Genomic DNA, 12827 nt, shown 5'->3' with positions numbered 1-12827 from the left:
AAATTAGAGCCGAGCCAGCTAAGTGTAGTCACATAGCGGTGATTTTCAAGGACTCTGTCAAAGTTACTTCCTGACGTACAGAGCGTTCTACCCAGACACCTGGCGCGAGACAAACCAGCAAACAGGATATGAGGTCACAGCGTGAAGTATATCGCCATGCCAACCCTCAGTGGGCGAGCCTCTGGACTGCAAGGCCGCAAATAAATCTCTCCCCAGGCAATCATCTGTTGGGTTGTGTGTGTGTGTGGGTGTGGGTGTGGGTGTGTGTGTGTGTGTATGCTTGCCAACAGGTGTCTGTGTGTCTGTGTGTGCATATACATATACATGTAGCTATATTTATATTTGTGCTGCATATGCATTCTCATGCTACTGTGTGTGTAGAAGTGTGTGTGAATATCTGTGTGGGTCCTGGCAGTTTTGTTCTTTTGCACAAGCATAAAAATGAGATACGAGATTACAAAGCTGAACACACACACACACACACACACACACACCTCTGTATAACATTACCGCACTAGAGTCATATCTATCCTCCGCATTCTGCTCTCGTCAACAGAGTAGATTATATCAAAAGCTGTTTGTTTGTGTCTGTGTGGTAAAATGCATCCCTATGCATAATCACTGCATGCATCACCATAGGATAGGTAGTAGGATACAGCATACATAATCAATAGGATGTTTTTTATTGAGGAAGCACAGAACAAAAGAACAAAAAAAAAAGTAATAGGATTATTATTTTGCATGACAAAGAAGCAGCATGTTGTGGCAGGGTGGCTGAATGGATCCACTCCAGTGAAAGAGACAAAGAGGTGCACGCGGCAGGGCGGCTTTTCAGCAAGATGCACTACCTGTAACCACAAGGTCACAGGTTCAAACCCTGTAAACAGCCAGGGGCTCATGCGTGTGGAGCGTGAGCAGAAAAAATCATATGTGCCTCCAGTTAGCGGAGAGAATTCATCTGAGTATTCATCAGCGTTTTCACTCCAATTTGCACCTTGCAGGTGGAAAGAGCAGGTGGAAAGTGTGTCGGCTGTACAGTTTGTCTGTCACTTTTATCAAACTGGTTGCTCATTAGGCTGCTTTGAATGGATGCCCACTTTCTTAAATGATGCATTTAAGGAAACATTTTAAACTCACATTTTTTTGTCGATGCTGCTTTAATTAAGGACTGGTCAACGTTATTAAATTCAGTCAAAGGCTATAAGTTGCTAAAATGCTGCATAGCACCACAGCAGTTGGAGAGGAAAAGTCATTTCCTATCGTCCTACCAGTCAACCCACAGGTCTGATGAGGTCTGTTCCCATGAGCCTGCCGGCCAGCGAGCAGTTTCGCTGCTGGGCATGGTGCCGGTGTCCCCGACTGGGACAAGGCGTGAGACCGACACACCCCCACTGATGGCAGCCATGTGCTCGTGGGTTTGGGGGAGCACAGCAGCAGTTTGTTCCCGGGCCTCCTCCTGTGGCTTTCATGTTCCTGCGATTGGCTGCAAGGCGCTTTTTAGTGACTTCTTGCGCGGTTCTCTGCAGGGAAGTAACAGTGTTCACCTGCTCGGGGATCGACTTCCATATGTCAACTTTTTTTTCTTCTTTCCATGTGTCATCATTTTTATCATTTTTGTGGAACCATAAGCACACTGTCTCTGCTTCACAATACCTTCTATAGATTTTTTTCCCAGTGGCAATGAATTACTTTTCTATTATTTTTAAGTTTTATATGTCTTATGCCATAAAATATAATCTATTTTTTATCACATTTTTTTATCTATCTATTTTATCTATTTTATATCATTTTATGTTTTTAAATATTATTTTTTTCAGTTCAATAGTTTTTATGTATACAAATAATAATAAAGTTAAAATTAAATAAAAATTCATGAACAGACTGTTCCTTAATTTTTAGTTTCATTATTATATTATTAGTTTACTAGTCATATAAAAAGTCATATAAAAATAAATAGTCGTATAAAAATACACACACACTGTGTTTTTTTTTTTATTTTTTTATACGTTTTACATTACTTTTACTTACTTTTATGCTATAAAATATATTTTTATTTTGTGTTATTTTCTATTTTTATATATTCATTTTTGTTTTGTTTTTCAATGGTTAGACTTTTTTAGACAGTCAAGTAGACAGTCTTAAAAAAAAAGTACAAATTGAAATTAAATAAAATGTATGAATAAAAGTGTTTTTTTGTGTGTGTAATTGTTTTTTGCTGTGAAAATAGAAATTCACAATTATTTCATGAATGACCCATATGTGTTTTTATATTTTTCTTATGTGTTCCACCTTTTTTTTTTGCCATGAACATGAACAAAGGTCTTGATGAATTTTGAATTTGATTATTTTTGTTGTGAAAAAAGACTCACATTTACAATTGTTTCATTGTGAGACCAAGTGTGTGTCAGTGTCCTTGAAAATGACAGTGAAGCCCTTTCAGCTTGTTGACTTGAAATCACTCACTGGAGAAAATGATCAGCTAACAGAGGTAAAACATAAATGTAACATAAACAAAAAACATAAATGTAAGGTGCTCTGCTCAGGTTGAAACACACTGCTTGCCCTTCAACAGAACTAAGACATCTGTAACAAAGCAGTGACCTACATAACATTACCATTGTGCCATGCAGAGCATTTTAAAGTTTAATGGTTTGTTAACCGTGGCAGTGGAGCTGGACCAAGAAGCTAAAATGACATCAAAGAAAACTGGTATACAAAGAGGAACAGTACCTACACACAATCAGAAAATACAGAAAGCTTTCTCATGTGGCAGAATATATTTATATTTCTTTAATCAGCTGCTTAAAGAGGGCAAGCCTTTTTATTTTCACAGTGAAAAGTGGAAGCATCGTTTCATATAAGAATAAAAATATTAGAAAAACCTGTGCAAATTAAACTGTAACACACAAATCTGGTTTTCCATTTTTTTAAACATTTTCAACAATTAAAGTGCCTATTCTAAGTCTATTAGATCAGAGAATTGAACTGTCCTGTTCAAACCCTTAATCACGAGGGATGCTAAGTGCTATAATGTGCTGCCACTGGGACAGAAATAAGTTACTCTTGGAGTAAAAGTGCTTTTTTTAAAAAAACATCATTAACACAGCCTATGTCGACATGAAATGATTTATATTGACAGTAGAGGCTTTCTTTTTTTTTGTTGTTTATATCCTGGCATGCTCATTTGGTGCACACTGGAGAGTCTGTGGCCTTCAGATGAGGCAACATGAATTAATAATTGATGGACCTAAGTGTGGCTGGGGGGGCTGGGGGTTGTGCAGGGGGCTGGGAGTTATTCAGCATATTTATCTAGGTCACTCCTGACTGCACATTTCAAAATGCGCTGAGATGCTCATTCGGAGGTGTGAGATGAGCTTCCCCGTCCCTCTATCCTAATCTAAAACCCCCAGTAAACACTCATTTTTCTGTCTTACCTCCTAAAAGGTGCATTTACTCCATCCTGCCTAAAGTAAACCATTAAAAAAGACATTTATCGAATCTCTGTTCCAAAAAAAAAAAAGTGCATATGCTTTCTTACCCATTACCCGGAATGCATTTTCTCAATAACACATAAACCAGGCTTTCCAAAACTGTCGAATAAAAGGACTTGCTCTATTTAATTTGAAGAAGCCACAAAGAAAAGATACGCTGGCCGTTTTCACACATGAGCTCAGCACAACGTGCAGAGAGTCAGGTGTGGACTTGAGGCGGAGCTGCCCCCTCACACATGCAGCACACACACCAGGAGACTCGTTGTGTCAGAGGTGTTCATACATACAGGAACTCCTCGGTATGATTTAGGCGAAGGGTGGCGCCTGGGGTTTTGGGGACACTGCACTGTTAAAGAGAGACATTTTTGTAGTTTTCAGTGTTGCACGATCCCTCGGGACTCACTGCCAGCTGTACATACAGACTAGTGTCAGTATAAACTGCAGTGTCCTGTGCATGTGTTGAAAGGGGCTAAGCAGCGAAATAGAATAACACTGAAGAGTCACCACAGCTTCTGTGATGTATATACACACACACACACTAGATAATCAATAATACAAGCAACCAGGAGTGAAGAGTGCAGCGGCAGAGCCATATGCCCTGACAATATTCCTGTGACCCCAGAGCAGTGGTACATGAGAGCAGAGCTAGCAAATGAAATGAAAAAGCTGCAGAGAGAGAGAGAAAGTTGTTTTTCAGCGCGAGCAAATTAGAGCGAGCAGACGAGGAATACAGCATATGATTCAGTGTGGAGAGGGTGACGTGAGGCACTTATTGAAGAGATGCGTTTTTAGCTTACAGCCTGCCATGAGACATGCGGTCATGGTGTAAAGACCAAATTATCATATCCAATTCATTTCCACAAAACTTTTTGGGTAAACAAACTGCTGAAAAAGATCTGGTTTGAAGTACTGGGGATTGTTTTTGTCTCTTTGCTAGCACTGATATCCAACAAAGGGGAGAGTGGGCTGGTAAACTCATTCAGATTTTCTCTACAATCTCGCATTATTATACTCTTGGTAGGCCTGATTTGGAAATTGAATATACGAGAAGAATAATACAATATTTTGTCATGCATTTGAGGCATCAGTTAACATTTGAAAGAGAATTTTTAAAATGCAAGTTATCACATTTGGATAAAATCACTAGGTGGTCATGATAGATGTTGGTCATTAGAGTGGACAGATTCGGACAGATGTGCACTCACGCATGCACTCACACAGAACCACGCATACAAATGTGCACAAATGCATGAGCACACACACACACATGTACACACACTACTTCAATCAAGCATCTCCATCTCCACTCCCTGTACTTGTATGTGTTTGACAGAGAAGGGCAGCGCTGGGTGTAACTCCCTGATGTCCCGCCTCAGCTGTAATCTACACAGAAGATAACACCTGACGAGGCTTCAGAATGAAACACTTGGCCTGCATTATTCATAGACAATCTAAGAAGGTGTTGTGTGATGAAGGAAAAGGGGTGTGTGTGTGTGTGTGTCTGTTGGGAGGGTTTCTTCTTGGTTAGAGAAGTCAACTTGTGATAGGAAGATCAGTGGTTTGAGACCCTGGACTGGCTGATAAAAATCAGGATGAAAGAAGATGTAAATGAGAAAAATCTCCACTTCTCCGTTAATAACATTGATCCAAGTGCCACAGGACAAAACGGTATTTGTAGCAAGTGTCACGATGAGAATGTGGGTAACCGTCCCTTCCCTTGTTGTAAATAAGCGTGCATTCTCAGCCAACTTAGCTGGATAACAAGAGCTAAAGGAGCAATCATATTTTTGCTGGCCCTCTGCACAAAATGACTATGAAATATCTGCAGGGAGCTGAGGGGCCTGTTGATCAAGACCGATGACTCAACGATTATTTCTCCAGGTGCCGAGTCAAGCATGTGAGTGGAACTGAGTCACATTAAACTCAGCTGTGAGCACACTCCGCTCTGCTCCCGACTGCAAAGATGGAAAATAACCTGCTGCATGTGTTCTGTAACTTTGCTGTATTTACAGCCGCAAAATGTGTGGCCTTTGGAGTTATTTAATGTAACTTAATGTAACTACTAGTTCAAGATAATAACTGTAATGAGAGTACAGGAATTAAAATTAGTTTAATTACTTTAACAAAGCGATACTGATCTTTTGGATTACACCTGCACAACTTGATTTCTTTCAAAAACTACAAGCTCTTCAATAAAAACTAGAATAAATTACAAGAAAATGACCATCAAATTACCATGAAATGCCCACCAAACAAACAAACAAACAAACAAATAAAAAAAAAAAAACAGCCCATCTCAATTATCCTGTATTCTGTATCTAAAATGGGAGAAAACATTAAGAACAATGGAAAATAATCTTCATCCAAACATTGGCCACTTGAAACATGAAATTGAAAGTTTTCCTTGAAAAAATACATTTTGAGAGGATTCTGGGGTTCAGACTCATACGGTGCTGATGAGAGACGCTCCAGCTGCAGCGAACACACACTCAATGCTGGCAGAGCCACTGAAGACTCTGAAGTCTCTACAGGGCTACCGTGGCCATGCGTGGGAGAGATGTCTGATTGTCCTTCCAAAACAGGAAGACGTCCTCTCCAGGAGTCGCACTAACTGAGCTGAGGTATCGTATTGCTCGACTTCCTCACTTGGCATCATTGCTGTGTTCCTGTGTCTGTGTGGTGCATGACCCAAATCTGTGTGCGTACCTGGCCCGTCAGCGGCAGCCTCATCTGTGCAGTGACTGCTGCGGCTCCAACATCACCTTCTGCCTGCGTTGTGGTGCATGATTTGCTCTCTTCCATCGAACATGCATCAATCTCCTCCGGTCTCTGGTGCACAGTCTCGTCTCGGATGATTCAGTGTTGAATCGCAGATTCAACACCGCTGCCAAACACAGGCACTTGTCTGCTCAGGTGAAGCGAGCTGTGACATTTGCTGCTAATATCTCAGCAAAAGCAGAAATGGAGATGGGCTGGTTTGGCACACTGGTGTTGGTGAGTAAGTAATTTAATTTAGACATTGCTGGCACAGTCATTCCAAAGTTGCCAACTGCGCCACTTACATGTGGTTGATTATGTCTGCAAGTGAAACAGAACAGCGTGCCAGCCAGAGCTTTGACTTGAGCTGATGGAACTTGTTCAAGAAGAGTTTGGTACGTTCTGCGATGGCTCTTTGGGTCCTTCTGGAACATCTTCAGCCTGGATTCAATCACGTTTTACTGGCTACTCCGTCTTACTGGGCAGGCTGCACAGGGGCACACGCCAAGTCTGTTGCTGCCTCTGTGTTCAGCGTGCTTTTTCTGACAGTTCACGCCAGCTTGTCTGTGCGCTGGAGCAGCATGTTGATGTCATGACGTTTGCGAATGGTGTCTTTCAATGCAAGCTGAAGCATATGGATTGAGCATGCAAATGCATAATTTACTCTGTGACATATGCATATGCATATTTACTCTGTGATATATGTTTGGCAAGTTTGCCATCTCTTCAAACAATCTCTTGTTCTGTTCTCTGTGTATACAGACGGACTGTGTTTTTGCATTGTGATCATGGAACAGCCATCGAGGCAACACCCACTCACAACAGGTGAGCATAAAAAACATGTTGACGCTAACACAAGCACTGACTGCCGCTGATATGACAGATATTCCCAAGATGGACATGAGACGGTATCTGAAACAAGCTGCATCATTTGATAATTTATTGATTGAGAGATCACAAAGGCCCAGACCCATTTAGGCGCCAATAAGGTTTTCCCAGAACCTTTTGTTGAATCTCGTGTAGGAGGAACAGGTTATGTTGCCTTCATGTAGGTTTATCTTTATAATAATGTTTGTAATGGACACTTCCTCATTACATAACATAATTCCAATTGAGTCACTTTTGTCACTCTGGTATGAGCAAACCTTTTCATCGAGACCACATATTAGATTGTGATTTGCCTGAGATTTATACAGAAAAGTCACAGCGACAGTTGCACAAAGCTGAGTCTGCACTTACAACTACATAAAAACTAAGTTCAGTGATGATAGCATGACACTAATTGAAGAATCAATGTGAAAAATAACAAATAACACTTCTACATTTCTCTCCCATACTGGCTTGGCCTGTGATGCTTTAGCTGAGATGAACTAGGATTCACCCACCCCTCTATTCACCACTACCACTGGCTTGACCTTTAGTCAGCTCTGGTGTTGCATAACCCTCCTCTTGATCTGATAGGTCATTCTCCCTTCTTCCTCATCCTCCTCTGGAAAGCAAAGGTTGTAAGAGCCATCTCGGCACATTCCAAATTTTTCCAAGTTTTTCAAAATTTTCAAAGCACTTTGACATTTCTGGTACTTTCTTGCTGTGTGGTGCCCTCGTATGTCTCCACGGCGGTGCAACGCGGTGTGGCCTGCAAATGCCCCATCAGTAACAGTCACCTCAACACCAAAGAAGGTGAGCCCTCTTGTATTTGTCCAGCTGTGTAATGACAAAGCAAAACCGTGTGTGTGCTGCTGCAGGTACAAAAGTTAGTGTCAGGATGTCCCGAGCTGTATTAAAGTAGGGTGTAATGTTGCCAGGTTGGGAAATGCTGCATGCCTTCTCATTCTGTTTTAGTTTAGTTTGAAATCCAGCTCTCTCCTCATAGACAGTGATTCCTCCCTCTCTGATGCATGTCATTTGTCTCTATACAAGTAATGTTTAAGAAAATATGGTTACTCTACATTTTTTACCATATGCTATATTGTGTTAAACTATGAAAAATGTATGAGCAAATGCAAGCTAGGCTAAACTGAGAGCCTCATAATATGCAAGGCCACACATTACCCTGCCAAGATAAAGACTGAAGTGAGGACAAATGTTGCTTGATCCAAAATCCGGGATCATGTTAGCTTATGGTCTAAAAGGTAAATATGTTCGTTTAGCTTTGCTTAGATTAAACTTTTCTTGGCAAACTCGGTGTGCCTGTAGCGCGCTGTCATGCTTTCAGGAAACACACTGTTTCATATTCTTTGAGTCTTTGCTTGTGGTGACATATTCACCACACAGACTCGGCACCTGCTGTTTATAATCATATTCAGAGACTTTAAGTTTAATTCAGTTATATCTTTGGGTTTTGTCTTTGGACAAAGTCCAAGCACCTGCAAGTTGGTTTCATGGGGATTAATGGGATCCTCTCTCTTATGAGGGGGACTTGGGAGGGGTATGACTGACTTCTTGATTTCTGCTCTGCCTGACTAAAGTGCTGTTTCTACCAGTTTCCCCACTGTCCCAGCTCAGCTTTATCAAAATTCACCCCATCACACTTTTGGAGATGTGGTACCACCTCTGACCCCACTGACTGGAATTCAAAAACACTCACTCCCCTTACGTGCTAGCATCTTCAACTGCTTTAAGATGGAGTGAGCAACTAGTATCACGACACATTTCCACCTCATTCTCAAGCCAAGCCGTTTATTGTATGATGGAGAACTGAGATGATGTACTGAAGGTCCAAAGGGAAGGGTGAGGGATGAGGGGATGGGAGTAATGATCAAGGGATAAGGGGGTGAGGGTCAAGCGATGAAGGAATTAAGGGTCGAGGGTTAGGGGATGAAGGAGGAAAAATGGTTGAGAACGGACGTGTGGAGGAGTAGGATGGTTGGCTGGAGGCTGGAAAACAGGAGCAACCAGGGAAGCAGAAACTGTGGGTGGTGAGGTCGTCTCCTCTGGTGATCTCAAGACTGAGCCGCTAGTGGGGGGACGGGATGTGAAAACTGAGACAAAGAGGAGACGAACAGATTGAGGTGTTCCTAAATACTGTTTGTGCAGAAATGGGATGTGTTCAGGTTATAAAACTTAATATTGTTTAATGTTATCCCATTGTTTTGCATGGTAAAATATTATTTACTTATTCTTATTAGGTAGCTCACTCATCCCTATTGTGAAAATATAACTTTCCTATTGGTTCCTGTTAGAGTTTGGGTCATAGATTGCTTAATGCTGTATAAAAAATAATAATAAATATATAAAAAATAAAGCTGCACTAAACCAACATTTCAGTCCAGTGTAGGTGTTTGTTAGTACTGCCTTACAAATACCTACATTGCAATCAATGCTTTAGGTACATATTATTATAATTATTGTTGCTGTTGTTGACATCAATGTTATAATTAGCATTATAATATAATATAATTAGCGTTATTTTTTATATATATATATATATATTTACTTTGATTTGTATCCTAATACTGTGAATAGGTCCTTTTACAGATGTGAATGCAGTTTTCTGTGTCTGTTGTGTCTGTGACTGTGTCTGTTGTCTGACCCATTTACCTCTTAATGCAGTGATGCATGAGCAATCATTTTTAGCGCTGCACACACAATGTCATGCCTCCTCATACGTATATGGGAACACACACACAAGCTGGCAGCATTTATGATGTGTGTTCTCTTATGTTATTTGTATTTATGTCCTTTGCTACTCTGTAAAGAACACCGAGACAAGGCATTAAATATGCTTCATAAATTTGGACTTGAGTGAACGGGTTTGAGATAACACAAATGGGCAATGGTGCCAGCAACAGGAATAGTGATTAATAACCAGGACAAATCAGTATATACATACTGAAGACCGTGTCAGACTGCATGTTAGGCACCATTTGTCAGCAGGGAGACATTTTTTACGAATGAACAAACAAATAAACAAAGCCAACAGTATTTTTTTCTGACACTTCTGTTACTTTCATCTGCACTATACACTGACTGTGACTTCCTCAAAGTCACAGTCATCTCTTGAGCACCAGAGATTCATTTCCATGGGTGGAAACTCTAAAAAGGATAGTTGTCCAAAAGTATATTAGCATATACATCTATACAGCCCTATGCATATTATTGAACATCTATTTAAACTATCCAAAGCAAGTTTTCTGAATATTAATGTGAATGTCTGTTGAGCTTTTGATCGAAATTTTCGCTCAGACATGAGAACTACATCAGCGTCAAAGGTCAATTTCACACCTTATAGTCTGCCTGCATGGTCCAGACTAACATTTTGTTTGATACATGATGACTTTTTTATTTGGTTTGGTCTGTTGTGTATTCAAAAAAAAAAAGCCATCAGAAGCTGGTGTCAGCGTAGAAGGATGGACATACTACAAAAGCGACAAGATTTCATAACTGCATTCCATATGTCTGCTATTAGTACTTCTTTGCTTACATGGCCATCTACTGATCTGATGAAATTGGCTGTAACACCTTTTGATGTACTGTAATACCTTGGCAATAGCCATTTACATGAATGCAAATCATATATCGGTGAGGTTACCTTTCTCCTTTCAAATGAACTGTGCCAGAGTTTGCTTGGAATCGGTCTGAGACTATGCTCCTGTTCCCAGCAGACTCAGGTTTGGTGTGCACCAGGGTTTGATCAGGGCGTTCTCATCTACCCAAATGAACTACACCATGGAGGCAAACACACCATTCTATTTAGCCAGACTAAACTTTGCAGGTGTGAAAGCCTAAGTGCATCTAAGATGTCGTGCTGCACCTTGATGGGTTGAGACAGAGGCAGAGGAAGCTCCATCAGCTCACCATAGAGGAGGTGGGAGGTTTTGTGTAGGATGAAGTTTAGTTTAGTCGCTATCCCCCTGACTGTTTCTGCAACACAGCCAGGCTTTTATCAGCAGCCTGTTAATCCTGTCTGCATCCTCTGCCTTGATGTTGCCTCCCCAGTGCACCGCTGCACTGAACACAGCGCTGGCCACCACAGATTAGCACAACATGTAGAGGAGTCTGCTACTGAAAGACCTGAACCTCCTCAAGGACAGTCTATTGTGCTTGTAGGGCTGCACCATCTCCACCTCCTCACTGTGGCACCAGTGGGTTCCTGCTGCAACATAAACTGACAACCTGCTCCTTCATCAGCTACAGATTGGTTGCAAATGGCTCTCTTTGCACCACCTCATGAAGTTCTCAACCAGACTCCTATGCTTCTTCCTCTTGCTTTCAATGATGATTCCCACAAGAGAGTCTTTCAAAAACCTAAAGGCCAGAGACAAATCATAGGTCTTCTATGGTGAACAAAACAAATCCAACAGTGCAGTTCAAATGGTTGCATAATGTGGGCTAAATTTACCTAAAGGGATAGTTTTACCTATATTGGAAAAAATAAGTCCCTGGCAAAACATTTGCTTTACACAACAAATTGTTTGTTCCAGGATTGATGAATGAAGAACTTTATAAGGCAGCTGTTTCAACCAAAAATTCAAATTTGAATTATGATTTTATGTTGTGAGATTTAAAACGACATTTAAATCCACTGGTCTGATCCTTTAAGCTTTCTTTGAGTGTTTATTTGTAAGAGTGTTAGCTGGGGGGAGGTCCACCGTAATGACGGGAGGCTAATGGTTAGCATATGGAGCATCCAGCCAGTGTCACAAAGAGAGGAAGTGTATTCCTTCCTGCAGTTGCACTGATACAGTCCTTTTGTGTAAACTTATTTTTAGGACAGGCACTGAACAGTGCCACTGACCGTGTCCGGCAGTCAGCCGCAGATATTGTGGAACTGATGTTTATTCTGTTAGTGTTCGTCTCCCCAGTCGTATCAGGGGCTGTCCTCAAATGCAGGAGCACTGGAATTCATGAGATTTTTTTTTTTTTTTTTTTTTTTTTTTTTTTTTTTTTTAGATGAGATGCAGAAAACTTCTCCTTCTTTATTGGCCTTAAAATATAACCACAAATGGAAATGAAACATAGTCGCTTTAATGTTTTCTGCATACACTGCTTTTCTTCACCCATATATTTTATTAATCATATACTTTATAGCTTTTTTATTCAAAACACTGTTTTTTCAAGTTTTGCTTTATACGCTATACAGACTTAATGCTGGCCGTCATCTTGTGATTTAACTTCTCATTTCTTTGTTGCTTTTGATTTGCCTTTTTTTTTTTTTTTGGGTCTGTAACAATTTCTGTTCACTAATTAAGGCCATCAGGTCTCTGGGCACTGCTATCAAGTATTAATCAAACTTCTTTTGCTGTCTTTTTGTTTTGCTCTCTTTTTGTGCAAATGGAAAGGATGTTTGAGCTAAGATTAACTAAACTCTGTTTAGCTGCATTTACTGGGCTGTCTTAACCTTCTTCATGTTTTCAGTGGAGAGGACATGCTGACAGCGCTGAGAGCTACGTGGATTTTAGAAATGGAATCTTAAACAAATGAAAGCTTTCAAAACATTTTAACTTTAGCAAATGAACACTGCGTCTCAAGTGTGTTTTCAGTAATCTCATGGCAGAAGGTACAAATTGTGCTTCCCCAAAGCATCTGCTGCTTTCAAACAACAACAAAAAAACCCTCTGGATACAGATTATTAGCATT

The sequence above is a fragment of the Myripristis murdjan genome, chromosome 5, assembly GCF_902150065.1.
Source record: "Myripristis murdjan chromosome 5, fMyrMur1.1, whole genome shotgun sequence".
NCBI classification, from domain to species: domain Eukaryota; kingdom Metazoa; phylum Chordata; class Actinopteri; order Holocentriformes; family Holocentridae; genus Myripristis; species Myripristis murdjan.
Note: the sequence above shows the minus strand (reverse complement) of the source record.